The 20943-nt window shown below is 41.6% G+C and overlaps 1 protein-coding gene across 6 annotated transcripts in view; it reads left to right on the top strand.

The window, feature by feature from the left end:
* Hipk3 (homeodomain interacting protein kinase 3) overlaps positions 1-20943 on the top strand; it is an 88415-nt gene that overhangs the window by 47480 nt on the left and 19992 nt on the right. The window lies entirely within an intron of this gene.

The raw sequence follows: 20943 nt of genomic DNA, 5'->3' as shown, positions 1-20943 counted from the left end.
GATTTTTTTTATTGATAATATTCATATTACATCTCAATTGCTGTCCCATCCCTTGTATCCTCCCATTCCTCCCTCCCTCTCGCTTTCACCCTATTCCCCTCCCCTATGACTGTGACTCAGGGGGACCTCCTCCCCCTGTATATGATCATAGGCTATCAAGTCTCTTCTTGGTAGCCTGCTATCCTTCTCTGAGTGCCACCAGGTCTCCCTATCCAGGGGACGTGGTCAAATATGGGGCACCTGAGTTCATGTGAAAGTCAGACCCCACTCTCCACTCAACTGTGGAGAATGTCCTGTCCATTGGCTAGATCTGGGTAGGGATTCGAAGTTTACTGCACATATTGTCCTTGGCTGGTACCATAGTTTGAGCAGGACCCCTGGGCCCAGATCCGCCCATCATAATGTTCTTCTTGTAGGTTTCTAGGCCCCTCTGGATCCTTCTATTTCCCCATTCTCCCATGCTTCTCTCACCTAGAGTCCCAGTAGGATATCCTCTCCTCTGTCCCACTTTCCTGGTGAGTGAAGACTTTCATGGGACATGCCCCTTGGGCTAGTGTCTCGATATAAGTGAGTATATACCATTTGACTCTTTCTGCTTCTGGCTTAACTCACTCATTATGATCATTTCTAGTTCAATCCATTTGTCCACAAATTTCAGGAATTCTTTGTTTTTAATAGCTGAGTAGTATTCCATAGTGTAAATGTACCACAGTTTCTTTATCCATTCTTCTTCTGAGGGACATTTAGGCTGTTTCCATGTTCCGGCTATGAACATGGTTGAGCATATGTCCTTGTTGTGTGCTGGAGCATCTTCTGGGTACAAGGATATGGAGAAAGAGGAACACTCCTTCATTGCTGGTGGGAATGCAAACTAGTACAACCACTTTGGAAATCTATCTGGTGCTATCTCAGAAAATTGAGAATAGGGCTTCCTCAAGACCCAGCTATTCCACTTCTTGGAATATACCTAGCTGATCTTCTTATACTCAGCTCATGTCCCAGAAGAAAAAAGCCTAAAGGCTTTCTTCCTCCTCCATGCTGTCTTAAATACTCTATAACTTTATGTCCCTCCTTTATACTTCCTGTGCATCTCTATATCTGTCCTCTGGACTTCCCCTCATTCTTGATAGGTTTTTTTTCTCATGATCACTTCCTGTCAATCTGGTTGGTTGCTCCACCTCTTGACCTAGGGTTAACTTTATTTAATTTGGTTTACAGAAAGTTCCCAAATTAAAGGTGTGTGCTAGGGCTGAGCCACACCACAAGCACTTGTTTACAGTAAAAACAGAAAGGTCTAGGATCAAAGGCTGAGCCACATCACAATTAGAAACAGGTTTTTACAGTTCACAAATCTCCGGGTTCACAATGGGATCAAATATCCTGCAATATACAAGAACATTTTTGGGTCAACAAGATGGCTTAGGTAGGTCCTTGGCAGACTGAGTTCAAAACCCTGAGCCCTGTAAAAACTGGAGAGACTACACCTTTGAAAGTTGTTGTTTGATCTGCACATGCATGTCCACAACACACCATATACACACAATAACAGCAACAACAATAATTTATAGACATTCTTTTTATAACCTTATGATTTTCAAAATTAGTTAACTTCAGTGTTAGAGATTTGATGAACTTAGTTTACTGATTTAAAATTTTAAGTGCTTTTTGTGTTTGTGCATGCATATATATGATACAGAGCACATGGTCAGAGGATAGCTTTCAGGAGTTAGTTACTGCCTTCTACTGAATTGAGGCAGGGTCTTTTGTTGCTTCTCTTGCTAGCTGGCCCCAGAGCTTCCCAGCTGGCCTCTCATCTCTGCCTCTGCCTCCCATTTTGTGCAGATCACTTAAGATTGCCCAGTGAAAGAAAACCCCTTTAAACTTAACCCCCGCTTCTGTGACCTGAGCTCAGCCATCCTTAAGTGCATGCTTTCTGGCATAAGATGTTCTGCCCTGTCTTATACTTGAGTTGCCCCAGCCCTGGGATTGGCTTTCTTGGTAGGACTTATTTGTTTGTTTGCTTATTTGATGTAAGATTTCTCTGTGTTAGCTCTGGCTGTCCTGGACTCACTTTTGTAGACCAGGCTGGCCTTGAACCCAGAGATCTACCTGCCTCTGCCTCCCAAGTGCTGGGATTAAAGGCATGCCTATGCCTCCTCCAACTTCTTTATTTCTTTTGAGGATGGTTATTTGCAAATAAGATCTGGATGCTAATGCAAATGCACTTATTGATATGAATATCAGTGCTTTCTTAGGCCCTTGCTAAAACTAGAAAATACATAGCATGTATTTATGCTCTACATTTCTATAGGTTTTTAAAATTCACTTTTTATTTTTGCTTTCTTCTTTCTTTTTCCAGAGACATGGTTTCTCTGTAGCCCTGGCTGTCCTGGACTTGCTTTGTAGACCAGGCTGGCCTCGAACTCACAGAGGTCCCCCTGCCTCTGCCTTCCCAAGTGCTGGGATTACAGGCATGCACCACCATACCCATCATGCCCGTATATAGTAACGCTATGGATACATACATGCTGGTATATCAGGTCCTGACACCTTGAGTTTTATTCTTTTTTGTTTGTTTGTTTGGAGACAGAGTCTCTATGTAATTCTGGCTGTCTCTGAATCTCACTATGAATGCACAGAGATCCTCCTGCCCCTGCCTCTGTAATGCTGGGATTAAAAACATGATACTACCCCCAGCTGTCTTACTGTTTTATAGCATTAGAGTTACAAGAAGACACATTTATAAAAACGTTTGTTAGGGATTTTCTACCTACCTAGTGGGCAGCCATTTTGATGGCTTTAAACAGAGACTCACATAGCCCAGGCCAGTTTTTACCTTACTATGTCACTGAAACTTGAACTCATGGTCCACGTGTCTTCATCTCTTGGGGGTTGAGAGTAGAGACATGCTCTTCCGCCATGCCCAGCTGACTTCAGACTTCTGCTTGATAATACTTGTTGTGAGGATGGTATTACGCAGTGGCGTAGGCATCTTTCTGTACCTCTTGCAGGCCTTGGATGTGATATTTCTATAAACTACAGTTTGGAATTATTTTTTACATTAATTCTTTTCTATATATGTTCTACCTTGGACACACTCGGTCACTGTTCTACCTTGGACACACTCGGTCACCGTCCCTGTGTATTAGGAAACCGTGAAGACTACATTTGTAAACTCCACTGCCCTCCTGACCATGTGTTTTTAATATTTACTTGTTTATTCATTTATTTTTTTGTTTTATTTATTTTCTTGTCTTTTTGAGAGAGGATTTTTCTCTGTAGTCTGGCTGTCCTAGAACTACCTCTGTAGACCAGGCTGGCTTTGAATTCTCTGTCTCCTGAGTGCTGGGATTAAAGGTGACACCTGGCACACATCTTTTATTTTTTAAACAGAGCCGATGGTGATTTCTTTTTTAGATCTTTATTTATCTTACTTTATGTGTATGAATGGTTTGCCTGCATACATGTACATGTATCACAAAGGTGCTTGTTGGATGCTTTGGAACTAGGGTTATAGATGACCGTGTGTTACCATATGGGTGATGGGAATTGAACCTGTATTCTTTGCAAGAACAAGGGCTCTTTACCACTGAGCCATCTCTCCAGTCCCTTTGTGCCAGCATTTTAATATGATTCACTTAAAAAATTTAGTTTGTTGTTTTGAGGCTTGTTTTTGCTATGTAGCCAGAGTTGGCCTTGAACCCTCAGTGATTGTCTTGCCTTAGTGCCCTAGCACTGTGATTACAGACATGTACTAGCATGCCCAGCACAGAAATCATGATTACTTTTTATTAGTGTTCATTACATTTATTTGTTTATTGGGGCCATGCGGTGCCACAGTATGAGTGTGGAGGTCAGAGGGCAACTTGTAAGCACTGGTTATTCTTCTATCGTGTGGGTCTTGGGGATCGTCAGCCTTGGTGCTATGTGCCTTTGCCCACTGAGCCATCTCATGAGCCCCCAAGAAGTATTTTATTCTGGGAAATAGTTCTCATTTTTTGCCTGATGTAAAAATACTTATTTATCATCCAGCCAACTTTAAGCATACAGTTCACGGTGTACAGCATATTCATGTTGTTGGGAAACACGTACCCAGAGCATTTTCGTCTTGCGCATCTCAGATGTGTCCTTTGAACAACACGTCTATCATCCCTATCCCATGAGCACTCTTCCTTCTCGTCCCGTTACTTGGACTCTCCCTAAAGCTCCTCTGGGTGGCTGCTGTGAACATGGCTGTGCAACTGTCTCTTCAAGATTCCTCCTTCAGTTGCTGGGTTCATATTTTGGTTCTATTTTGAATTTTTTTGAGGAGCCTCTATGTTGTTTCTGTAACATTTTACAGTTTTAATCAGTACCGTTTCAGGAATCCAGCTTTTCCACATCCCTGCTCTTCTTGGTTTTGTTTGTTTTTTTACAATCTTTAAAAAGTCTTAAAAAAAATAATTTTATGTGTATGGGTGTTTTGCTTGCACACGTGTCTGTGTACTTGGTACATGCCTGGTGCCAAGGAGGTCAGAAGAGGATTGAATTGCCTGGAACTGGAGTTAGAGGTGGTTGTGAGCCAGCATGTGGGTGCAGGGAGTGGAACCTGGGTTTTCCAGAAGAACAGGCGGTGCTCTTGTCTGCCGAGCCGTCTCCCCAGCTCCTTTCTTCTGGTGGCTGTGATGAGCTCTCTTACTATTTGACTGGGGCTGGACTCAGTATTTCTGAGGAAAGTGATGCTGAGCACCTTTGTATGCTTATGGGCTCTTTGCTTCTAGGCATCTTTGATTGTTAACATTGTCTCTTCTAATGAGCAGAGATTGAACACATTCTGAGTCCATTCGCTGGCTAGTGGGTAGATTCAGTGTATATATTATTTGTTTTTTAAAACACTGATGTGTTAGAACCTTGTACATTATTTGTACCTTGCCTACTTAGAGTACTGTCCTTGGGGTCTGTACTGTGGAAAATATTTCAGACAGTATCTCTTTTAGTATTGTACCTAAGGGACTAAAAGCCATAGAAAGGAGAATGAATTGGCTATGTCCTAAATACTCTTCATTTGAAAGGGACATTGGGTTTAATGTACACATTGAGTGTTGAATTTTTCCTTAGATGAAACAAACAAACAAACAAAAGAATGTCCTTTCCATGTAATCTTCCCTCATGTATGTCCATGCTTCATTGTTCACACTTAGCTTTTGTATGATGAGTCTTGGATTATTTTTATATAATGGTAGTTTTCTGTATATGATTAAAAAAGAATTAAAAATAAAAGATGAGTAACCAGAAGAAATAGTAAGATGAATAAATAGTAGAATTGGTGCTGGACACTGGAAACTCTGAATTTTAATTTTTGTTATTGAGTTTGTAAATAGGAGAATACTTAACCATTACATTTCTACATAAACAGGTCAAGGGACCTCTGCCACCCTCATGTCTTATAGGTGTGGATTAGTGTACAAAGCTTTAATGTGTAAGTGCTCAATGATACTATTCAGGCATATGTCAAAAGCATTTTTTAAAGCTTCATCACAGTTGTTTAATTTTGCACATGGTAGCTATAAAATAGAGAATAAACATAATACCCTGTAAGCTAGGTTGGTTAGTCATGTTTGCTCAGGCTTGAAAAGCTCTATGCTAAAACTGCTTGTACCTATTACAGTCACTCGTAGGTTAAAAGAAGACTTTTATGATGGCCTTTAATTCTATTCTATAAAGGCTTTTGATTTTAAGGGCTGTCAGCATCTCCCATGGGCTGTCTGTAGCACTGTTGGAAAGGTCTATCGAGCCTCATGAATGTACAGTGACAGTGGACTGTCTCAAGGATATGGGTTAGGTGCCAACCTTTCACACCTGAAAGCATATATACCTATCATTTCTGTGTCTTCAGCATCTTCCTGTGGCTGGAATTTAGTACCTTGAATGTTATTAACAAGTGTGTTACCATGGAAGAGTGCCAGCTTCGTGCTGGTGAATAATTTAGGTATCAGCTAGAGAGGTGGGATTGTATTACTTAGGAGACAGACTCTAAAATGTGCTAAACTTTGACATTAAATAGAAAAAAATGTTTCTTTTCTGAAAAAGCACTGAATTAATAACATTGTATATACTTAAAGTTAAAAATAATTTCACTTAATATTTTTAAATTATGAAATGTTTTAAAGATATTTTATTTTTAAAAATTCTGTAACTGTGTCTGGGTATGTGCATATGAATGCAGGTGCTTGCACAGGCCAGAGATATCAGATCTGGGAGCTAGCGATTATAGGTAGTTGTGAGCTGGGAGATGGGGGACTGAACTTAGGGTGCTATAAGAGCAGGAAGTACTCTGAGCTGCTAAGCCATCTCTCTAGCCACGTGACAGTAAGAATGTATAGCAAAACATTTTCTCCCTTTACATTGTGGTTTTATTTTATAATCTTACAGAACATGTTCGCTCTTTATTAAAAATAATTCTATTACATGAATATAATTTTCAGATAATTTCATTGGGATCCTGTTTGTGTGATCTGCATCTTTACATGTATACTTGCACATTTCTATGAGGAAGATTTTTAGGGTAGTGGGCATATGTATTCTGCTGAAAGATGTTATATCCCTTCCTAAATACTATGCTGTTCCGGTGTGTGCAATCATAACATGAATGTGGCCTTTTGGGACTGGGATGTCATTCTCTTAGTTTATAGAGTGCTTGCCTGGCATCCAGGAAGCCTTGAGTTTGGTCCCCAGCATTGTGTGTATTGGCTGTGGTGGTGTGCTTAGCATCCAGTATGGGGAGGCAGGGGCATCAGGAGCTCAGCATCACCCAGCTGCATACTCAGTTCTGGGGCCTCCAGACCTTTTCATCTTCTCCTCTTGTCTTCCTTGCCCAGAAATATTTTTTAAAAAGGAAGAATTTGTACTTCTTCCGGATACTATAGCTTCAGGTTTGTCTTTTCCCTTCTTCAACAGCCTTTCTTGTTCCATTCCCCTCTTCCTCTATGCATTCATGGAGCTCTTGCCTTCCCTATGATTTTTAAAAAATTATTTTAAGCACTCAGGGAAGCAGAGGCAGGTCGATCATTGTGAGTTCAAGGACAGCTTAGTCTACAGATTGAGTCCAGGACAGCCAAGGCTACACAGAGAAACCCTGTCTCGAAAAAAAACCAGAAAAAAATTATTTTATTTTTTGAAATTATATATAATTGCAACATCTCCCCTTCCCTTTCCTTCCACCAAACCCTTCCATAGACGCCCCCCCCTTGCTTTCTTTTAAATTCATGGTCTCATTTTTCATTAATTGTTGTTACTTGCATGTATGTGTATTTTTATACATATATATCTGCATATAACCTGGTTTGTCTATGTAGTGCTACTTGTATGTATATTTTCAAGCTTGGCCATTTGGTATGGACAACCAATTGTTGTGCTCTTCCCAGGGGAAGGCTATTTCTCCATCTCTCAGCAGTTCTTAGTTGGTGTAGGATTGGGTCCTCATCATCTTCCTCTCATCCACCTTAGCATAGCTATTGTTCCTGTCCAACTCAGTCATGTTACTGAATTGCTTCTGACATCACTTAGGAGACATAGTCTGAGAGCTAACTCCCTGATCATCTGGCTCTTAAAACCTTGCCACACCCCCCCTCAGCAGTGTTCCCTGAGCCTTAGGTTTGGGAGTTGTTTGTAGATGTGTCAGTGGGGACCAGGCTCCACAGTACTGCATTTTGGTTGGCTGTGGCTTTCTGTAATGGTCTCTGTGGTAAAGAGAGGTTTCCTTGGTGAGGTGTGAGGTATAAGCCCAGATATTTAGAGAGTAGTTAGGAATGATACTGGTTTAGTAAGTGGTGGCTGTAGGTTCTCGGGACCCACACCTTCACTAGTCTGGCTTGTTATCTAGGTTTTTGTTTTGTTTTGTTTTGTTTTGATTTTTCGAGACAGGGCTTCTCTGTATGGCCTTGGTTGTCCTAGACTCACTTTGTAGACCAGGCTGGCCTTGAACTCACAGCAATCCACCTGCTTCTGCCTCCCTAGTGCTGAGATTAAAGGCGTGTGCCACCATGCCTGCCATTAACTAGGTTTTAGGTATGAGGTGTGATTCCCCCCGCCCCCCTTGTTGAATGCGACTTAAGTCTGATTAGAGAGCTGTTGGTTACCTCTAAAGGTACACGAGCCACTACTGCACCTTTACCGTGTGCTCTGATGTCACTGCTGTCGTTCATAGGCATCATGGCTGGGGAGGGCTGTTGGTTGCATTCCTCCTTTGAAAGCTCCACGCCTTTACACGTGAGCTTCTTTTCTAGCCGTGTCTCCTCTTGAACACCTTCTTCCTATCTTTGACTGTTCTTGAATAATCTTTATAGAGGTGTCACCAACCTCAGATACAGCTAATGTTAACACATCTTTTCATCCTCTGGTATCACAAGTCAATATTTAGGAACCGTTTTCTTGGTCATTCAGTATTAGAAAGTGTTCTTTGGTGTCACTTTGTATTATCTTCTTTTTCCCATCCTTTATCCCCTCACCTTGTTTGACCCCCTAATACTAGATAGGAGAGAAACAAGGTTAGAGGGGAGAGAGGAATTAGGAAAATCCCTGAATCTAATTTCTTTTTGCTTCTTCTTTGACTACACCTACTGCAAACTGCAACCAACTCCCAAAATGGCTGACAATCGCCCCTCTCCTATGGGGTTCTGGCATTTATATACCCTCTGAAAAGTTCCTAGAATTCCATACATTACACAGTTGCACAAACTATCTGGAGCTGGCAAACTATGCTCCTGTTGGAGCACGAGGCAAATCATAGCCAACTGCGGTGGACAGTCTGAAGCGTCCCACGTCCCTACACCTGGGATGAAAACAAAAGCACATTTTTAATAATATTTTTGTGTTTTTAAAGAAGCCAACATTCCAAAATTATCACTACACTTTTCCCTACTTTTTATGTCATCATGGTGTGACCAGGTCCTATTGACTTAACTTTGATATATTCCCATGTGTAATTTTGCCACACTTTTCTCTATGTCTTGTTTTTTTGTTCTGGTCTGGACCTCTGCACTATAATTTTCCTTTAACACACACACACACACACACACACACACACACACACACACACACACACACTTTCTTCTATGTGTGTCTTATTTAGCATTTCTATTACTGTGATAAAACACTACTACCAAAGCTATCTTGGGGAAGAAACACTTTATTTTGTTTTCTGTTTCCGATTCATACTCTATCACTGAGGGAAGTCAGGGCAGGAAGTCAAGGCAGGAACCTGAGGCAGGAGTTGATGGTGAGGCTATGGAGGAGTGCTGCTCACTGGCTTGTTCTTCATGGCTTGCTCATGGAGGCTAAAAGAGGGCACGTAACTTCTCTGTAGTTGCAGTTACAGTTGTGAGCCACTCTGTGTGTGCTGAGAACTGAACTCAGGTTCTCTGGAAGAGCAAAAAGGGCTCTTCACTGCTGAGCCCTCTCTCCAGTCCCTATCCAGCTGCCTTTGGTAATACACAAAATTTTTTGTTTTAACAAAGTGTAGTTTCTACTTTTTCTTTTGTTGTCCATGCTTGTGACTTATACTTTAAGAAACTTGTCAAATTTAAGGTTATAAAGGCATGTAGCTATATTCTAATAATGTATGAATACTCTGTTCTAATAATTTATTGTCTTATTCATGAAGAATTAAATATCCTGTTTTCACACGGGGTGGAATTTAAGTCATGAAACAGAATGAAAGCATAGGGTTGATGGGGCTGAGTAAGGAGAGGAAATTATGTTACTATATTATTAGTTCACATGCTTATGATTCTGGTTTTTCTACTTATTGTGTCACCTGCAGCAAGTTACTAACCTTCTGAGTCTCAGTTTACTCATCTTGACCATATTAGTAGCTACTTGAAAGGTTGTGAAGATGAACTCATAATGTAGGTAAAGCACTAATGTGTTGGGACAGTGCATGCACTTTATAGGTAGGAGCTACACAGAAGTGGTTTACAAGAACAGCGCACAGTGGTAATGATGTGGTGACAGGGACTCGCCCATGTTGGTTGGCTCTTCCCCTGCCCCTCTACCCCTTCCCCTTTCCCTCTCCCTCCCTTCCCTCCCTCTCCCTCTCCCTCCCCACTTCACCCCCCACCCCTGCCTGTTTTTCCAAGACTGTCCTGGACTCGATTAGTAGACCAGGCTGGCTTCTGCCTCCCTGAGTGCTGGGATTAAAGGCGTGCACCACCACGCCCGGCTCCCCATGGTTATTTCTTGGTGGCTTACTTCTGGCATGTGTACTGCTGCTACTCTTGAGAGCCAAGTCACTTGGTATAATTTGTATGAAGTAATGCCCATTTATCTATCTACTTGAGACAGGGTCTTGTTTGGTAGCCTCATCTGGTCTGGGAATCATTGTGTAGCCCAGGCAGGGCTTGAACTCAGTCCTTTGTCTTAAGTGCCTTGACACCTCCCAAGTGCGTGAATGTAGGCACACAGTATCTCTCCTGGATTAATGCAGCCACTGTTTTTGTTTTTTTCTTTTCTTTTCTGGTTTTATTTTTATGTGTATGTCTTTTGCCTGCATGTGTGTCTGTGTACCTTGTGCATGCAGTGCCCTTGGAGGCCAGAAGAGGATGTTAGATCCTCCAAAACCAGAATTACAGACAGTTTGCTGCAGTGTGGGTGGAGGGAATGAAACCTAGGTCCTTTATAAGAGTAACAGATACTCTTAATTAGAGTCATCCCTCCAGCTCTGCACTCTGTACCTCTTTTTTCTTTTCTTTTTTCCATTTTCTTGGAGCAGAAGTTAATACATGGTATACTGGTAGTAAGCATGTATCTTGGTAAGTTCATAATGTGAACACACCCATAGAACTACACATGCATAGTTATTAATAAGCTGCATATTCTACTTTATGAAGTAACTTTTATCTGTGGGCCTTTCGTTTGTTTTTGTTTTATTTTGCTTTTCAAGATGGGGTTTCCACTGTTTAGTTCTGTAGACTGGCCTCAAATTCTCAGAGAGTCACCTGCCTCTACCTCTGGAGGGCTGGGATTAAAGGTGTGCGCCACCATGCCCAACACACTTGAATTTTAAAAAAGGTTTTAGAGTGCTTATTTTATGTATATCGTGTTTTACCTGCCTGTATGTATATGTACCATGTGGGGGTCAGAGGAGACTTTAGCTATCCTGGAACTGGAGATGTTTGTGAGCAACCAGATGAGTGCTGAGAACTGAATCCAGGTTTTACGCAGGAGTGACAAGTGTTCTTGACCATTGACCCATTTCTCCAGCCCCTTGAGTTTGTTTGTCTTTTAAAAAGTAGACTGGAATTTTCTGGTGAAAGTCTTATCAATTTATCTATTTTCTTAAACCCTTTAAAGTGCCCGATCTTTAACTTGAGTAGCTCAGTGACTGCAGGAGGCTTCTGTTGATGTCTTCCCTCTGGGTTTTGTCGTTGGGTTGTATTTTGTACCTGGCTGAGAGTGTTGTGTGTCAGCACTGGACTGTGGACATGAAAGTTGTTGAGTTGTGCTGTTTATTTAGTAAGGTGGCCGGTAGTCTCTGATGCTGTGTAGTAGGTTATGAAGTAATTAAATTTTTTGAAATGACGTAAACTGAGTCATCACCTCAGCTACGTTAGTCACATCTGAAGCAGCCAACATGACCAGGTGCATGGTACAGACAGGGCTATCTAGAGGCTGTGTGACTGGTACCTTGGGTGAATTCAGGGTTAGAATAGAGCATGGCGAGGTGTTATTTCATGGGCTGCTGCTCTCCTTCTTTACTCTTTGCGATTGCTTTTGAGAAGCCTGGGCCAGGGCCCCACTTCCCTAACAGGTCTGCATTGTGGTTTTTGTGTTTCCAAATCATGGAGAGACAGAGGCAGGCTCTAGGCCACTGCTGTGGCTTGCTATTAGTTAGCAACTGTTAGAACGCGAGGTGGGACACGGCTCAAGTTAAACCTCTATCTCCATCTCTTTTCTTGTGCTGGGATCCCAGCTGCTACAGCGAGACACAGGCACTGTATCAGATCCTGTCTATGTGCCTGTAAACAGACTCCAGGTGCCCGATTCCAGGAGAAGGACAGGTGCCATTCTCATTTTACCAGACAAGCTTCCAGGCCAGGATGCCAGGGTAAGTGACATTAGAAGGATGCAGTGGCAATACATCCTCCACCCTTGGGGTGAGAGCGCCTTCATTAGGCGAGCTTCTCTTTCCTCTCCCCACCCTAGTCCTCAGAGGCGCACATGCCTTCCCTGGAATTTCCTCTTCTCCTTCCTTCCACCTAGGAATCAGAGACTGTCTAGCTGCAGGTTCTTGCTGTGACACTTTACCCCTTCCTCCGGTATATTTAAAGCAGGGATCGCCAACTCTGCTCATTGGCCTGAACTCTCATCAGAGCTTCACCGTGCTGGTTGCTGCATGCCTGCCTTCTTGTCCATACTGTTAATGTTACTATTTTTCTTTCTTTTTTTTTTTTAATGTCTAAAATGTTTTTATTTATTAATTAATTTGTTTATTTGCTTGTGTTTGTTTTGTTTTTGGCAGTCTCTCTGTGTAGTCCTGGCTTTCTTGGAATTCACTATGTAGATCAGGCTAGCCTTGAACTCAGATCCTCTTGTCACTGCCTCTTGAATGTTGCTGGGATTAAAGGTATATACCACCATGCCCACCAATAACTTTTCTAATTAAGCCTTTTACCCAAAAGAACAATCTACCTTAGTGTCTCTTTTGAACTTAAAACTCAACAATTATCTCCAGAAAATGTAGTTTCAATCCAGTGATGGTTGCTTTTTGTGCTGGGATTTGTTCCTTCCAGTGCGTGTCTTGTCTGTTTTAAGTTACTTTCCATAGACTTTTAAAGTAGATTTTGTATTTTTTTTAGAGTAGTTTAGTTTCATAGCAAGCTATGTAAGAAACAGAGTTCCTATGTACACCTGCCTTCACACACCCTGCCTTCACACACCCCTGCCTTCACACACCCCTACCTTCACACACCCTGCCTTCACACACCCCTACCTTCACACACCCCTACCTTCTCACATACATACCTACCCTTCCTGTTGCTTTATGTACCACCAGTACAAATAATGATCCTACGTACATATTACCACTCAAAAGTCTGTACACCAAGCTGTGTGTGTATTATCTAGCTTTTGTAGTTGGCACCTCTTACCTTTACTCAGAGTATACTTCACATCGATGACAGTGTTTTGTTTTTTTTTTTTTTTTTTTTTTTTTTTTTTTTTTTAAAGAACAATTATCTCATGGAATTAGTGGTTTTAGTAGGAAATCATATGGTCATGTTTTAGAGGACGTTTGCTTTTATTGGTTCCTTAAATCCCTGTAGTCTGGATTCAGGACTTGCTTAATATAGTTAGCTATTTTGTAGGAGCATTGTATCTATTTGTGCCTGCGTACCATGGCACAGATGTGGTCAGTAGGCAGCCTTCAGGAGTAGGTTATTTCCTCGGCCGCTTACCAGGCTTGTAAGTGCTTTTCCAAGCTGAGCCATCTGCTGACCCAGTGTCTTTCTTTAAGGGGTCTTGAGGAGCTTCCAGTCTTCTTCAGAGAGGAGACAAAGCACACTGGTATATTGTCTCGACTGTAGAGAGTTCACTTTATTCCTTGCCAGGTTTACACTTTAGCTTAAGTTTTTATTGTGTCACTGTGTTTCATAAACACCGAGAAGTCACTGTAGTACTCTTAATTTTTCATATATTTTTGGCTGAGGAAATTAATAATATGCTACTGGTGTACCTGGTTCTGTTGTTACAGTCTGGAAAGGCAGGTGTAACCCTGGCAGGTATATGTTGTAATAACATGCCACTGGTGTACCTGGTTCTGTTGTTACAGTCTGGAAAGGCAGGTGTAACCCTGGCATGTATTTGTTGTGAAGAGGACGGGCACTTCTTTAGAACAATTATTTATCTGTTCAGTCTAGTAGCTGATGGTATCTAAATATCATTGGTGCAGGGTTGTGGAGAGGGTTTGTGTGACTGTGGCACAGCATGATAAAGTGGGAGGAACCAGCCTCATGTGGAAGCCAGCAAGACGTGAGGAGGGCCAGCCTTAACCTTCTGTGAGAGCAGATTCTCTCCTGTGAGACTAATGCACTCCCATAGACCAGTATGAGTCTTTGTAGGTGGAAGCTGGCTACCTTCCAGCTGGCCTCTGTACATTGGGAGTCCCATTTGCAGTGCATGAGCCATAGGGTACAAGGCATACCCAGCATCAAGCAGCCCTCCTTTTAAATGAATTGAGGCTAACGAAATGCCTTGCTTGCTTAAGCCTAGACATAGTAACTAAATAATTTAAGTATGTACTTGTTTATTCATTTTTATTGCGGGGTTGGGCATTGAATCCAGGGCCTCACACATACCAAGCAAGCCCATACACCATTGAGATGTGGTCCAGGCCCTTTTTGTATCTTTTAGTTTTGAGACAAGATCTCTCTAAATTGCCCATGCTGCCTTAGAACTCACTCTGTAGTTTAGACAGGCCTTGAACTTGGGTTCTTGCTGCTTTAGCCACCTGAGTAGCTAGTATTATTAGTCATGTGAAACTAGAACTGCTTTTTTAATTTTAAGGAATATCTTCCTTCCTTCCTTCCTTCCTTCCTTCCTTCCTTCCTTCCTTCCTTCCTTCTTTCTTTCTTTCTTTCTCTTTCTGAGACAGAGTCACTCTGTATAGTCCTGGCTGTTCTGGAATTCACTGTATAGACCAGGCTGGCCTCAATGTCTCTGCCTCTGCTGGGACAAAAGGAATGCTGGGATGGAACTCAGCTTGAATGGAAGTGTGTTTACCTGCTGAGCCTTCTTACTGGCCCTAGTTTGTTTACTTTTAATATTTTTTAAACTTTTATTTTTAGGTGTATGAGTGTTTTGCCTGCTCACCATTTCCATGCCTAGTATTTGCATAGGCCAGAAGAGGGCATAAAATCCTCTGGTACTGGCATTACAGATTGTTGTGAACCAACATGTGGGTACCCAGGTCCTCTGGAAAAGCAGCCATTGCTCTTATGCTGAGCCATGTCTCCAGCCCCTTTTTAAAATTTGTTTGCTAGAAAGAGAGACATTATTTGGTGTGATGAGCAAACATTTCCTTTCTTTTTTTTTTTTTCCCCCTGTCCTTTCCTTCCCCTTCCTGTCCCTTCTCCTCTTCCCTTCTTTCTTTCTTTCTGTCTGTCTTTTTGTTTTGCTTTTTTTTTTTGTTGTTTGTTTGTTTTGAGACAGTCTTACTATGTAGCTCTGGCTGTTCTGGAACTCACTATGTAGATGAGGTTGGCCTTGAGCTCACAGAGAGCTACTTGCCTTGCCTCCTGAGTGCTAAGATTAAAGGTGTGTGCCATTATGCCTGGCTCCTTCTTTCTTTTTTGAGACAGAGTCACCGTGGAGCCCTGGAGTTAATGTTACTTTCCTGATTTTGACATATACATTTATAAGAGACCTTGTTTTTTGAAAGCACACCTAAGTGATGCATTTGGAGTTAAAAGTTGTGTTACCTACAACTTGAATCTCAAGTGTCTCAAAAACAGTATTTTTATGTGTGTAAATGAGAGAGACATAGAGTACCGATAGGATAATGTGTTGATGCTTGAGGAATTTGGTCCAGCGCATTATCTGAATACTTGGTAGCCTTTTTATAACCTTTCTGTAAATTGAAAGACTTCTAAAATATTTTGTTATTATTGATTTATGTGTCTGTGTCTAAGAAGATCAGAGGAGTGTCGAATCCCCTAGAGTTGGGGTTAGAGATTCTTGTGAGCTTCTGATGTGGGTGCTGGGAATCGAATTCTGTCCTCTTCAATTACAGTACATGTTCTTAACTACTGAGTCATCTCTCCAGCCCCAGTTGAAAGGTTTTGAGCCAGGCATGGTGGCTCATGCCTATAATTATAGCACTTAGGCGCCTGAGCAGGAGGATTGTGGCGAGTTCTAAGACTGGAATCAACCAAACCAAAAGAGAGGGGCAGAGGTGGGAGGAAAGAAAGAAAATGTTTTAAAATAGATCGATACAAGTGTTCAGTGTGGAGAGAAAGGGAGCCACTTAGGAACAGGACAGTCCACACTAGTATTCGCTTCTCAAGAGTCACACAGTCTTTACAGTAGTCTTAGTAGCCTTATGTATGATCTTGGTGACTCGAGTTTACCTTTTTAAGAGGTTAATAAGAAACTTTTAGCAAATAAATGTTGAGATGGTTTTGAGGATCCATTGGACAGAATTTCAAGCCTTTTAAGTTATACACGGGTCCAAAGGATTGAAGGGATCCGCACTGCGTGTAGGCTACAGCAAAATCAAGACTTTTGGCTGTTAACAGTGTTTTTGGTCTTTCTTGTGACATTCCCAAAAAGTCTTAGAGCCAGGGAGAGTGAAGTTGGATTCAGTGGTTACATGTATCTAGCTTTAAGCATTTTAACACTTTTTGTTTGATTGTGTGTTTGCTGAGGCAGAGTCACTGTATAGTGCTGGCTGTTCCTGAACTCACTGTGTAGACCAGGCTACTGCTTTCCAAGTGCTGGGCTTAAAGATGTTAGTCAACACACCTGGCCTACTTAGCATTATTATTTGAAATCTATCTGTAAGGAAAAAGGAAAAAAAAAGAATATTCCCTTTCTGTGGCAAATTTTGTGTTGAAGTCTTCTCAGCCTTTGAGAGACGTCATCTGGGCTCTGAGGTAGGAAGCTTCTTTCCTGCATGTCTCTCTCATTTTTCCTGCTTCTCTACTCTGCTACAGTGAATATAGGATCTGAGAGGCCTAACTTCCAGCAAAAGTCTCACGGTCTTAGTAATTCTAGGAATTATGTGTCTTAATGTGCAGTGGTTCAAAGTACAGACATGTCTGAGCTCCACCTGTGCTTCTAACTGCTACATGGTCCTGCCAAGGAGCTCACCCTAATGCTTGCTTCTTCATTTGTTAAAAGGACTTGTGTGGCTTTCTAAAATACTTAGAAGGGCTATAGGACACTTATTCATAGTGTTATGTTAAGAACTTCTATTCTGTTACTGGATCTATATTTTTATTTTTTGGAGACAAGAGCCTCATGTTCCAGTGTGGGCTGGCTTGAAGTGTCCCTAGGTGTGGAGGGTAACCGTGACCTTCTGATCCACTGCCTCCACCCACCTCCTTTGTGCTGGGATTACAAAAGAGTAAACCCAGGGCCTTGTTAGGAGTGCATTAAATGCATTCCCAGCTCTTGTTACTCTTGTAATTATATGTTCTTTACATGGAGTAGAAAATAGGAGTATTGAGGAAAAAAAGATTTGCCTGGAGTTGGAGGGGGTGATTGGTTATTGAAGATGTTGTGCCTCTGTCCTAAACACTGAGTTCTGTAATGGTAGCACAATTCTATGACTGTCTCAGTCCTCCAACAGTGCTATTTAAATAGGGCATGTGTGTAGCATAGAAAATAGCTTAGTACATCTCTTATTTTTAAACATTTTGAGATAGCCCGACTTGGGGCTTGCTATGTATATGTAGTCCAGGCTGGTCTGGAACCGTCCACTCCCGTCTTCCTGCCTCAGTACCCTGAGTGCAGGAATTGCAGGCTTCTTCTACTGTGCCTGTCTTACCTAGTTTTTGTCATTGCTGTTTTTTTTTTTTTTTTTTTTTTTTTTTTTAAATCCTCTCCCATCAGCTGCCTTAGAGAAGATCTCTGGTTTGAATAGTTTCATTTTACCAAGATTAACCATTTCTTTACTTTTTCTAAGTTGGCACTGTGTATCTCTGTTGTCTGTATTATCTCAAAGTAGGGGCTGCATGCAGGTGTGCACTTTTGGATTATCACGAAGCAGCACAGAGCAGTACTGTCTTAATTTTACTTAGTGATGTTACTAACAGAATCATCACTTTTATATTTAATAAACTATTACCTTAAGCTTGATCAGACCTGGCTTTTGTTCTTAGGAGCGCTTACGTCTGAAGGAGCTGACTATATCAGCATTACATATAGTTTATTAATACAACGAAGTGAAGATCAGATATTTATAATCTCTGCTTGTAAGATCACTCTATTAGGAGCCATTTTGTGATCAGTTTTTCTCCCTGCTCTCTTCCTCCCTTGCACCCCAGTACCCCATGCTTGCTAGGAGAGCTTTCTAGGGTTGAGACACAGCCATAGCTCCATACTTTCTTGATGAGTATGCCACAAACACAAATTCCTAGCTTAGTTCCATTTCTAATAAACTATGATACCTGCCTACTATAAGTATAGTCGTTTCCAGAATTGGGCATACTGATTTCCTAAGCCAAGACAACTGTCTCCCTAACAGGGCTGGGTTTCTTCTGCTAGTAATTCAGCATTTGACTTGCGCAAGTAGGTTAAAATGGAAACCCCCCCCCCCAAAAAAAAAAGAGAGAGAGAGAGAGAGATGTTCCATTAATAGTCATCTTTTCTGCGTGACTCTTACTTCACTGCATTCTTATGTGAAGAATTGCGCGCATTCCCTTCCGGGCTCTGTCAACAGTCCGCCAGGCCAGTCAGTTCTGCACTCACCGAGGAAAATGCCTTTTCAACTCACCAGTTTTCAGTGTTAAGCTGTGTTTCATATCAGTGTTTCAAGTTCTTAGAAAGAGAAAAAGTATTTGATTGTAATGAACAGCAATAGATTTGACTAAAAACACATGTCAGAAAAAGAAACAATTTAGATAGGCTTTGTAACCGTATAACCTCAACTTTGGAGCTGTGGGTTTCACATTGGACTCCTAACTGTGAGTAATTCCTTATAAAGCAAGTTGGACTGCTCATTGAATAGGCTTATTTAATGTGTGCATTATCCATGTGTAATATCTGTGTACACAGAAGTTTGCTTATACAAAAGTATATTTTCTCAGCTAGTGAAGGAATTGGAAACAGTTTTTTTGTCACTACAGAGAGTATGCATTATTCTTATAATGCATAGCTTTAAGTTTGTTTTTTTGAGACAGAGTGGCTGGAGCTCACTATGTAATCAAGGCTGGCGTTCAACTCCTTACAGTCCTCACTTCAGCCTCCCAAGTAGTGGGTCACGGTGTGAGCTGTTTATTTTCTATTGGAAGAGCAGCTATGGAAACTGTGTGTCTGCATCACGGCCGTCTTGCCTGCAGGTGCCTTGCCGTGTTCTTGCCCACCTTCACGTGCTGCTGGTGGACACAGTAGGGTTGGTGCTCAGGATAGCAAGGTCCAGCGAGATCTGTACAGTCCAAGCCAGGAAAACTCCCTGCTTGGAGAAAGGAAAATGATGGGTACAAAGTCCATCCCCAACCAAGAAGCTGTTTATAACTGGTAAAACCTGGAAGAGGGAAAAATCTGTTTCCTTCTCTGGAGTGACAGTGGTGTGCCAACCACAATCCATGGCAGGCCTCTTGTCCAGGAGTAGTTGATCAACATGAAACGGACTCCATGGTAATTATTTTTAAATTTTGGTTTGTTTATTTTTTGGGGGGGGAGAGAGAGACAGACAGACAGACAGACACAGAGAGAGAGAGAGGAGAGAGAGATATTGATTGAGAAGTTGGGTATGTGGGTGTGAACTGGGAAGAGTTGAAGGTGGTAAAACTGGATTATAACCCACTGACTAAAATAGGAATTCATGAATTTATATTTGTAAAAGGAAATACACAAATAGATGTAAAAGCTTTTTTTCTTTTTTCAGAGTCTTGCCTACATAGCTCAGCCAGTGCTCCTGCCTCAGTCTTACAGGAGTGCACAAACACACCTGGCTCTAATGTCTAATAAGGAATAGGATAGTTACATGGTTTTCAATGGACACTTTGCAAATAATTACAATGGAAAAAGAAGAACATAGCATATTACAATAGTCAATAAGTAAGAGTGGAAATTAGTAATGGTAATGTAGTAAAATTGTGTGCCATTTGATAAACTTGGTGAGAAAACATTTCCATAGCAGATTTGTAACGTTAATTGGCTTTTGTGGAGCCACCAGATAAATCCGCATGCAGGGACAATTCTGTAAGTAACAGACCTGTTGTATTTTATGCCAGAGCCAGGAATCAAGCAGACATTCCACACTGGAAAAAGACTTAAGAGGTATGATTCTGAATCTGGCTCCTTTCATCAGAAAGGACATTATTAGTACATGTTACTTACATTTGTTGTATGTGCGTGTGTGTGTGCGCGCGCGCTCTGGTACACACGTGTACTTTCTCAGTGCATGCATGGCGGTCAGAGGGTCCTCCCTTGAGTTCCTTCTCTCTTCTTCCCAGGTGGAGTCTAGGGACTGAGATTACTTTGCCTGGTTAGTGGCCTGTTTACCTGCTGAGCTGTTTGGCTCAACATTGTTAATACAACTGGCCAACTTGGAATAGAGTCTGAGGCTTAGATGGTAACATGTTCTGTGCTCGATTTCTGATGTTTGTGATTACATTGTAGTTGCACAGGAAAATAATCTGTTTGTAGGGGAAAAAGAAAATATGGCAACATAGCCAATTCTTCTTAAATCTTTTAAGGGAAATATTCATTGTTCTGTGCTTGAAAGTCTTGGACTATTAAGACAAGACTGTTTTAAAGTTGAACACGTGTATGCCCATGCGCCTAGGAGAACTGTGTGCATGGTTCCTTTGCAGCTATACAGCTGTGCGTGTGATAGTTAGTTCCCTTAAGAAAGTGGATGGGGGCTCCTACCATAGTTAGACCCCTCGTAAGAGAGCCACATGATATAGCAGCATAGTTAATTGATCTGAGAATGATACATTTTTTTCCAAGTAACTGAAGTATCTTAAGTGCTAAGATGTATTTTAATTATTTTGTCTTATACTGTACTTAACAATTAGTGTAGAAACTTATTTAATTATTTTTTTGTGTTTATTGGTGTTTTGCCTACATGTAAGTCTATGCAGCACATGTGTGACTGGTGCTGGTGGAGGCCAGAAGAAGGCCTAGGCTCCCCTGGAACTGGAGTTACGGACAGTTGTAACCGCCATGTGGGTGCTGGGAATTGAACTGTGGAAGAGCGGGCAGTATTCTTTTTCTTCCCCCTGAGACAAGAGTTTTCTC

Source organism: Acomys russatus, chromosome 4 (genome assembly GCF_903995435.1).
Source record: "Acomys russatus chromosome 4, mAcoRus1.1, whole genome shotgun sequence".
NCBI classification, from domain to species: Eukaryota; Metazoa; Chordata; class Mammalia; order Rodentia; family Muridae; genus Acomys; species Acomys russatus.
The sequence above is the reverse complement of the archived record's forward strand: the minus strand, read 5'-3'. Positions and strand labels throughout refer to the sequence as shown.